Below are 10,174 nucleotides of genomic sequence, written 5' to 3'. Positions count from 1 at the left end.
GAAGCCCCCCCCCCTTCCCAACCCCCTCCCGAAAGGACTGCATACAATCTGAAATGCAAATCCCAGAGGCCTATTGGGAAAATGAGGTTAATTAATCCCAGAGGACAAATGAATGAGCAAGGGGCTCCTCAGCCCCTAAGATCTTCCCTCCATAAAGGTCACACTTCACAGTAGGAACGACGCATGTGTCGGCCCTCTGTGAACTTCTCATCTCTCCCCTCCAAACATCCAATTTGATCTCTTTTTTTCAATCAGCGGGACTGCCTAAGAACAAGCCCTCGGACATGCTCGGGCATTAAGTGCTAATGCTAAACGCTGTACCCTGGGCTCTGAATCAGGCATAGATCCTGTGACAAGCTTCCCTCTGAGGCTACCGAGTCTGGTGCTAAATGTCCGCTGCTGGCCTTTCAACATTTGTGTTCGGATGCGGGGATTTTGTCTCCAGGCCTCTTTGTGTCATCATTGTGACCTGTGATTTGTGGGTCATCCCTCCGCTCCAACATTTCACTCCACGGGACTTCAATCTTTTCCCTTGGTTTGAAGCCATTTGCATTTGTAGTTGACGTCAGAAACATACTCGTCATATTGCCTCATTTAAGACGTATTGAGCGGGCTTGCGTCTTGAGAAATGCAGCGCTAGACATGAGCAAATGTCACATGAGTGCACGTCTGTCTCTTATTGGTTGTTTTTTTTCGGCCGTGGTGATTTCTTGCAATTCATATTAGAGGGACAACATGAGGCCAGAGAAGGCTGTATGACTTTTTTGTTGTTGTTTTGACTATTGTATTGTATTCTCACGACCAATTCTCCACGACTGCTCCTTTTTGGCTCTGTGCTCACAAACCACAATGATATTGTCCTACATTGTTTTTATTTCACCAAGATGTTTGAACTGTTTGTGCTTATGCCGCTACGTGTGCGGTGTTGGAAGAGGAGCAACTTCACAAAGTAAGCCACACGAATACCCGCTCGAAACTCATCACTACCTAGCCAGTGCCACATAAGTAGCTTGTCGAGCTTCAATGTCCGACTACCCGCACTAGGTGTCACGACAGACACGTGAGCATCCACCCAAGCGAAATCTCGATTCTCAGCTTGTGAATTGATGAGCCGCCGAATGCTAATATTTCCTCACAAACTGTTATGCGAAACATCTTATTCCGAGCCTTGCTTCCAAATAAGTACGTGTCAGCGTTAAATGGTCACCAGGCCCCTCACATTGGTTCCATTTACCGTCTGATTTGAGTGTCTCGCCCTCCATCCCGTAGACAGGGTGCAGAGGCGGTTTTGGCTGCCGAGCGAGTGTCTCCCATGGGTTGTCACGTGGCTCCTGTCTCCCCCCCCCCCCCCCCCCCTCACTCTGCAGCTGGAGCTAGCAGGGCCAGATGCTACATGGCTGCACCACCCTCTGTCGCCCCTTCCCTCTTCCAGGAGGATGGTGCCCAGAGAGGAGGATGACAAACGCCTCTGCGTCCTCTTACTGACGGATTTGGACGACCTGACTCCAGCCCCACTCTGTTCCAACCGCCAGCGCAAGATGTTGACTTAATGGAAAAGGGGTTTGGCTGTTGATGGGCCCATATGCGTTTGTATCGGGGAAATATGGGAGGCCAGCGTGCCTGTGTATCACTGTGTATCTTGTGCGCCCAATAGCATTTGTGAGTGTTTCTTGTGTGTCTTTTCACGTAGCCCAGACTGCCTACATCCATCATGCCATGGTGCACTGGCAGAGAGCAGGACTCAGACAGCTTCACTAACACACGGTCAGTTAAATTGCCTGTTAAATTGTCTCGGTCTGTCGCTATCTTAGGTGTAGGTAAAAGCACTGCACTTGAAGGCTGCACTTAATGGCAGAAATTGACAAGTCAATGCCAGTCAAAGAGGTGAGCGGGGGTAACATTACATTACAAAACATTGCGAGAGGGTGATCTGCAGGACACTTCAAGGCTATTTTGAAGCATAATGTTTAATTTTATTTCATGTTGACCATTTCATCCCATTATTGTGTAATTCCTCAATAAGATACACACAAAGCTGAGGCTGCTGAATTGTAGCCTATTCATCACCCGCCACTTTGGTCCTGTAATAATTAAAACAATCATTTCTGTGCAGCTCGTGTGACATTTCTCCCTATGCAACCAGATGGAAAATTAAGACTCATTCTTTTAACATTACACTTAATGGCTGGATTCCCCCTGTGTACCAGCGGAACAACTAGCAGAACCATTTTAAGGATAGTGACCTCTGTAAGGCGGGAAGTTAGTCAGCCTCATCTTATGATTAAGCAAATGGATACAAGTAATAAGAGAAAACCAATCTTGAAAAAAATTGGGGCCAACCTCAGAATTATTTCAATTATACAAATTATACAAGCAAACATCGGTGTAATTAACAGACAAAACTTTAAAAAAAAATCATAACTCCCCCCCACACACACACACACATGCTCGCGCGTTCTGGACATAGATTCATGTATTATTGATAGTGATTTCGCATAAATGTATTCCAAAATGACTTTATTATTCAATGGATGATGAGAGTAGTGATTCATGTGGCTCATCGGTGGATAAAAACCTGACACAAGAGTGTTCTACAAGAGTTCTGAGAGGTTTTTGTTGACCTCAAAGTTACTATAATTGACCAAAAGTAAGACAAGCGCTGTTATTTATATATTTCATATTTATTTGTCAGACAATATGATATACAGCACACATTCACTTTTATGACTTAAGTGTATAGCTTAAAGAGCCCTCTTAAAACCTTCCATAAATTCTGCCTGCAACATAAATACGGTCATCGTTTTCCCCATTGACAACACACCTCTCATAAATAGAAGCATGTTACATAAAGGAACCCAATGAGTAAATTAAATTTTTGGAGCATGCACTAAGTGTTGGAACAGCTAATTCGCTGGTTATTAATTAAATTCAATCTCAGCAATTTATAACCATGACACATTTTAACTGTTACATAGCCATGTCAACAAGCTACGAAACCTTTTGTCAAGAATATTTTCTTGCATTTCTTAAGTGCCCTTTTCAATTTTTGTAGCTGCATGTGGAAAAAAATAACCTTGTAACCAACCTAATAAAACTATTCATCTCAACAATCTAGTCCATATCATAATTTATCGCTAGACAGTGTTTTCTCTATTTGTAAATTCGTACAACATCATTTTTCTTCCCACGTCCATACCTTTAGTGGTATCCAGTTGGCCGCTAGGGGGCAGAAAAGCTCCATATGTGGCAACTGTGGCGTACAGTGAGTTTGGAGTGGACAAGTGCTTCTGTCTTCCCGATTTCTGAGGTGATTTAGCAAAGTAAAAGTACAGAGCTCTTCTTTAATTCCATATACTGATTTTATCAAACTGATAATTAACCAAACGCAGGCTTCCAAGCTGTGATCTTAAATAGGAGGACTTTTTTTGTGATAGTATTTCATATCCATCATAGAAACACAAAGATCTCTCACAAACAAATACAGCAAATTCACAGAAAGCCACTTGCTCAGCATTCCAGAGTTATTTTATTATTGATTGCTAGTTGAACCAGTGAATGTTGATTCTCAACATTATATTTACAAATGATAAAACTTGTAATTTCCCCATTGCGGGACAAATAAAGGATATCTTCATATCATTCAAAAACAATTTCTTTGGGCTCAAGAAGATTGTTTGTGATCAATCTTAAACATGTTTGTTGGATCTTCATAATGTGCCGAGGTTAAGAAGCCAAAGTGCAACCTCCTTAGTGGCTGAGCAGGAAGGGAACTTTGCAGGGGTTTTCTGGCTTAATCGTGCCCCCATCTGCTCAACCATCTGAAGAAAATCTTTCAAAATGTTACAATGCATTTTGTAGGGGCCAATGTTTTTTTACGGTGTTACGCTGCATATAGTTTGGATACTTAATGTGGCATTTATGGGAAAAAAACAAATGCAAATCCTGCTTTAGATCATTCTGGTCCTCAACTACATCAGATGGAATTGTCACCCATACAGCATGATGACATTTGTTTCTATTTGTATAAATATTAACTGTGCAAATATTCCAACATGCAGTGAGTGTTTCACCAGATAAAGAGAGACATCATGCAACTTTACTCCCACAATATGTCTTTATGGAAGCCTCATGTCGGACCAGTGCGCAGGAATTACACTAATGCAGGGTGACCGGGGCCCTTTCATGCGACAACCCCCAACCCCTTGCTTCCACCCCCAACAGCTGTCCCAAAATCAATACGCGTCAGAGAAGTATGAAAACAAACATCTACAATGCATGGATCCACTCCCTCGCACTTAGACAAATGAGCCTGCGATTGGAAAAGAAGGGGAAGGGAGAAGTAATGACCTTGAACCTGGCACCTTGTCAATGTCTGGAATTTACAGAGGTGGATTTGGGTCACACCGAAAAGTAAAAGTTGGACTAAAATGACAAGACAGGATGAAGTCCAAGAACAACAAGAATAAAGTGGAAGTATCATTTGACTATGGAAGTTGCAATATCATTCAAAGATGATGTCAACTATATGAGAAAGTACATCCACATATCATCGTTGTAATAGAAAAACTTAAAAGGTATGAGAAATGAAGCCATAATGTTACAACAATAATTTGTAATTCCGTTTTTTTTAATATGAGAATAAAGTGATCATATTTCAACAGTCACAATTTCTATTGAGATAAGGAAAAGTCATAAACTTTGGTGAAAAAAAAGTTGTTAGGTTTTAACCGTAAACTTTATTCTTAAACATCAGAACGTTGTATGTGATAAACAGAACTCAACTCTTGTAACATTGCATTCCGACATTATTCTTATAACATTTTGACTTAATTATCATAACGTGGCACCTTTCTCACGACTTTTTCCTCATATGCTGCGATGTTTTCTTGTCACATTACGACTTTGTCGTGACATGACGATTTTCAGAAGAAATTTTTTTTTAAACTCATTTTCTCGGTGGCCCAAATACCATCGGAATTGCCCTAGCCATGATGTCTTAGTCTTATTTTGCAAATGTCCATAACACTTTTAAAAAGTAACAGCATCCCACTTCATTATCCCCATATGCAAAAGCGCCTCGATTTGTGCAACGGTGGAGGTGACGATGTTAGTGGGGGGAGGGGCGCTTTCTGTTGTGCACCAGCACATGAATGAGAGAAGCTCTGCGTCTGTTGGCTCCAATGTTAGTCTTAATTACTGGCCTTCATGTTCTCCGTGGCCCTCAACCGTCTTTAATTAAAACCTTGATTAGGGGGGAGGAGGTCCCGGGCAAGACTATTACCAGATGGGTTTCCAGCAATCATAATAAAGACTTTATCCGCTGATGCTGGCTGCCTGTGTGCGCCATATCAAAGCGCAGCGTAAAAAGGAGGTTGTTAATTACCACGGCGATTGCTTGTCTAATTAAGGTTCGCTTGTCATTAGATTTTGAAGTGTATACAGCCTTGCATGTGCGCACTTGCTATAGGCTTTACACTGTATAGGCTGGGTGCGTGCACAGCGGGGTGCAGATCAATGGTGATGCGATGACCCGGAAATGTTTCTCAAGAGAGTCCTCCGTAATAAGCTCGAGGTGCACAGTGGTGCTACATCATGTTGCCAAACATACACCTGTGTGAGACACCCCCCCGCCCCCGGCCCCCAGACCAATTTCCCTCGAGATCACCGTTTTTTAAAGAGGTCTTATGTCACATTTAACGCCCTGGTGTCGGAACCTCTGAACCTCTTTTTTTCAGACACAACAAACTGACGCGCAAAGCGATAACGCATCACGATACACCCCGCAGAAATGCATCTTCCCGAGTTTGTATCGGGTACATTATGAATATAAATGTGCCCAAATAGGACATCGGGAAACACCGTGAATGCACACGAGCGCCTTTTATATTCAAGACATCGAAACTTGCAACTAACAATCAGTTCAATTATGCTCAAGATATTTACTTCACCATCGGCTTTGTCATCCAATGAGAGGCAGAAAGGAAAGAAGCGGGAGAAGGAGGGAGCAAGGAGTGATTTCTTGCTGCACTATGTGCGTCCATTTTCCACACGGTTTGTCGTCGTTATTGCCTGATTTAGTGTGTTGCTTTTGCGCCGCCCCGTTTTTTTCCTCCCTGCACGTGAAGTAACGCTGCAACCATTTATACGTATCACACAGATGTGCGCTCACTTTGTCACATTCTTTTAAAGACCGCCTGCGCATAATTATTTGTACTTGTTTGTAGTTGTACGCATGAAAATTATAGAGCTGGATGCACTGGCTCACGGTAACGTCACAAAAACGGCATTTTTGGCTGTTTTGTGCGCGACAATTATTAAACTTTATTATATACTGTATATTCCTCTCCTTTCCCCCTAGTTTTGTCCCTGATCACCCAAAACATTTTTTACGCATGAACTTGCCTCAGACAGTAGAATCATCCACATTCTTCAGTTTTTATCACTAAATTGCACTCTACTCTGACTGATAGGATACCGTTTTTTTCCAGCATTATGCACAAAAAATGTCTGTCGTGGCGGATGGGTACGATCATCTACTATCTCCCTTCCCTCGAGGTGCTCCTCTACAGCGGGTGCTGCGGTCTATACAAGTCGCAGTAAAGTGCGCAAGAGTGTGCAGGTAACACACATTAAAGGAGTGAAGACTATTTTCCCGCCCCTTCCAATGAGGGAGAGGAGGGGGGGGGGGTAAAAAAAGCAGTAGACTGATATCTTTACAAATGCCATCTGGTCACCTGTCACTCGCTGTGCTTGTTGAATCGTGTGGAATTGAACCACCATGCCTTTTATTTAATCAGAATGTCCAACATAGTGTGCAACATCCATTAGTAAGTAAAGTCACTGCAGCATCCACGCTCATATTTCCTTTCGCAATTTGCTCTACTCAAATGCAAATTTTAATTTATACATATATCTGATTTCAACCCTGCTTCGTGTAACCTGTGCCCGGGGGATAGTGCATCAGGACCACAACTACCCTTCCGTGTGTTGGCTATATCGCACACCATGAATTACACACAAGAATGAACAACCTCAGCTTTATTCACTAAAGTCATCCAGCTCGAGTAATAGGGGGAAGCCCTCCGTGCAGACTGAGCTCCAAGCTTCTGACAGGTGACTTACACGTGGCAAAAAAAAGAAAGGAGATACTAAAAAGGGTTAAAACCGGGTCAAAACATTCGGGGCATGTAGAATTATGAAATAGCGAACATTCTGCCTTTTCAGAGACGATGGTTTGGAATGGCAGCGGATTTTCAATCGATACACAATAGTTGATGACTGCCGATGTGCATTTGCCAAACTTTCGTTTCCGTATCAGGAAATCAGAATGTAAACGACTAAATAGCTCTGATGGACCTCTCGTGAATGACGTAGTTTAACTGTACGTGGTTTCTTAACAGAGTTTCGTTGAGTTTAGAAAAAAAATCGAGTCTTAGGTGTTGACGTTAATTAATCCAAAAGTAAAGCTTTAAAATATGACCTATAGGTTAACAAACAACGTGACTGATGTGAAAGAGTATTTCGATTTATTTTTTGGGCTACGCAAACATATACTGTATTTGAATTAGTACATTTCTCCACTGGCAAGTTTCATGTGTGAAAACTCAAAGCCCTTAGATAACATTTGAAGTATGTTTTTCTTATCTAAAATGTGACTGGTCAACAACGGCTTGTGAGGTATATGATGGAGTCTTATTTGTTTATATTATTCGCTGTCCAAATGAAGGCTGGATGTGACTTGAAGCGCGTTTGTACAGAGAGGCTCATGTGTGACGGTGCTGGGCACAGGCCAACGCCCTTTAGCTGACGCGCAATTTAGCTCGCCGGGCGCAATTAAGCAGAGCGAAGTGTGTGTTACACTTTTATTTTTTGAAAGGCTCAATACGCTTCCATTAAATGTTATTAAAGCGCGGTGAGTGACGAGCTCCCATTTGTCTTGTCAGGACATCTGACAAGCTCGTTAGCTCCCATTTTGTCCTGTCAACTCACGGCGCGACACGGACGCTGACTTCTTCAGCCACTCGTGGCCGCGGAGAGTGACGAATGCGCAGAGGAACAAAGAGAGAGAGAGAGAGAGAGAGAGAGAGAGAGAGAGAGAGAGAGAGAGAGAGAGAGAGAGAGAGAGAGAGAGAGAGAGAGAGAGAGAGAGAGAGAGAGAGAGAGAGAGAGAGAGAGAGAGAGAGAGAGAGAGAGAGAGAGAGAGAGAGAGAGAGAGAGAGAGAGAGAGAGAGAGAGAGAGAGAGAGAGAGAGAGAGAGAGAGAGAGAGAGAGAGAGAGAGAGAGAGAGAGAGAGAGAGAGAGAGAGAGAGAGAGAGAGAGAGGAGAGAGAGAGAGAGAGAAAGGGAAATCACAGTAAAATGCAAGCATACGTGGCAGGTGTCACTCATGCTTTTTTATATATACTGTATATAAATCCAGATCTGTCATTCTTTAATTCATCTCATTTAAAGGCTCATGGGTTTACCGTTTGAGTTCGTGCGCATCAGAGGTGCCGCCTATATATGACTAAAATAAGGAGATCTTGTTATTTTGGGGAAAGAAAAAAAAACGAGGAGGTGGGGGTGACACTTAATGGGATGGCATCTTTCCGCTCGCTGCACTTTCAGATGCAATCGTAGATCGAAGTCAGCCTTGTCACGTTGAGCCAAAGTGAATTCCTAACATCCAGGACGTGGCTGTCTACTCCGGACAAATTGCATCCAATCACCCCGGGGGAATTCGGCTAATGTCTCCATCCAGGGCCGCGGGAGAGGGGAGGGAAAACAAATCAAACCGCACACTGCAGAGCGTGGAGGGGCTTATTAAAACATTTCACACACGGGGAGAGAGAGAGAGATAGTCAGGGTGTGTGTGCGCAGGAGGTAATTAGGCTATACATGCTCGGGACACTGTCTTAAATTGAATATATTACTGGAACGCATTGCACACTACTAGCATGCCTCTTATTCAGAGAAGCAAGCAGCAGCAACAGGCCTTCAAAGCAAAAGACTGAAAAAAAAATGTTATCGTCATATTCAATAACAGAAATTGATTGCAAGTGAATACTGTATATGACCAGTTGATATCGTTCATACGCTGCCATGATATTGTTGGCAGTGTTCATCAGAACCTCTGAAGTTGATCAGGTTCTCTCATGTTGACTTCCAAGTTGTTCAATTTCAATATCATTTCCCTATCAGAACTCACTTCAGATTGACTTTCATGGTCGAATTGTCAACTTTATACAGGCAAGTGAGATTTAACATTCTTAACTATCACACAGAGTGCACAAGATTAGTCACCACTGCAAATAAAATGAAAAAAAGATTTACGGGTATTTTGAGGTACGAGCTGTCGGCTGATTTATTTTTGTCTTGATTTGGGAGCGAAAGTGTAAGTCATTTTTCATTTGCATTTTGCCTTTTCTTGTCACTCTTACTTGAAGTTAAGAAAACAAAGAGTGAGGAAAATTCTGGTATCGTAATGCTAACACGCAAAACGGTGTTGACGTGCTAACAAAACTAGTTCAATCTCACGGTAGCTAAAGTGAAGGATTTTTGAACACAAAGGGTGCCGCAACACATGTAGACAGACAGCACATCAACATTCACAGGTGTATGTTATGTATCCACTGGAAAAATAGACCAACATTACTGAAGCTTACAGAGTCGGTCAGTTGTGAAACTTGTCTTCATGTATACTGATTGTCTATATTATATTGCTTCCAGGTAGCTAATTTGAATGGCGGCTCGACAAACTTCTGATGGGCCTATAGCACCCCGCTAGCCGTGGTCTAGCGCCGTGCATGAATAAAAAAACATTTTTGGGCCACTCAGTGTGGTTGCTGACCCCCAAGTTGCCCATAACTGAGATAGATTATTTGAGGGTTTTTTAGTATAGTCACAAAACTAATTATCCTCATCATTAGGGACATCAGTAAGGGTTTTAAAATACAACAACAATAAAAGACACAATTAATCACTGGCAGCGTCCATCATGACGTAATTTGTTTCAGAGCCATGCACGTCAATCAACAACAGCAGCACGCACAGTCCGATGGCCCCGCTCGTGCACGCGCGTATAAGTGGTCACCGTGGAGACAGGGACGGACATGTGCCATAGCTGTAAAATAGTAACCGTAAAGGCCCGTTTCCCATAAAACAATGAATGTAAGCGTGCTTTTAGGAAGGGTTGG

The sequence above is a fragment of the Hippocampus zosterae genome, chromosome 4 (genome assembly GCF_025434085.1).
Source record: "Hippocampus zosterae strain Florida chromosome 4, ASM2543408v3, whole genome shotgun sequence".
Taxonomy (NCBI): domain Eukaryota; kingdom Metazoa; phylum Chordata; class Actinopteri; order Syngnathiformes; family Syngnathidae; genus Hippocampus; species Hippocampus zosterae.
The sequence above is the reverse complement of the archived record's forward strand: the minus strand, read 5'-3'. Positions refer to the sequence as shown.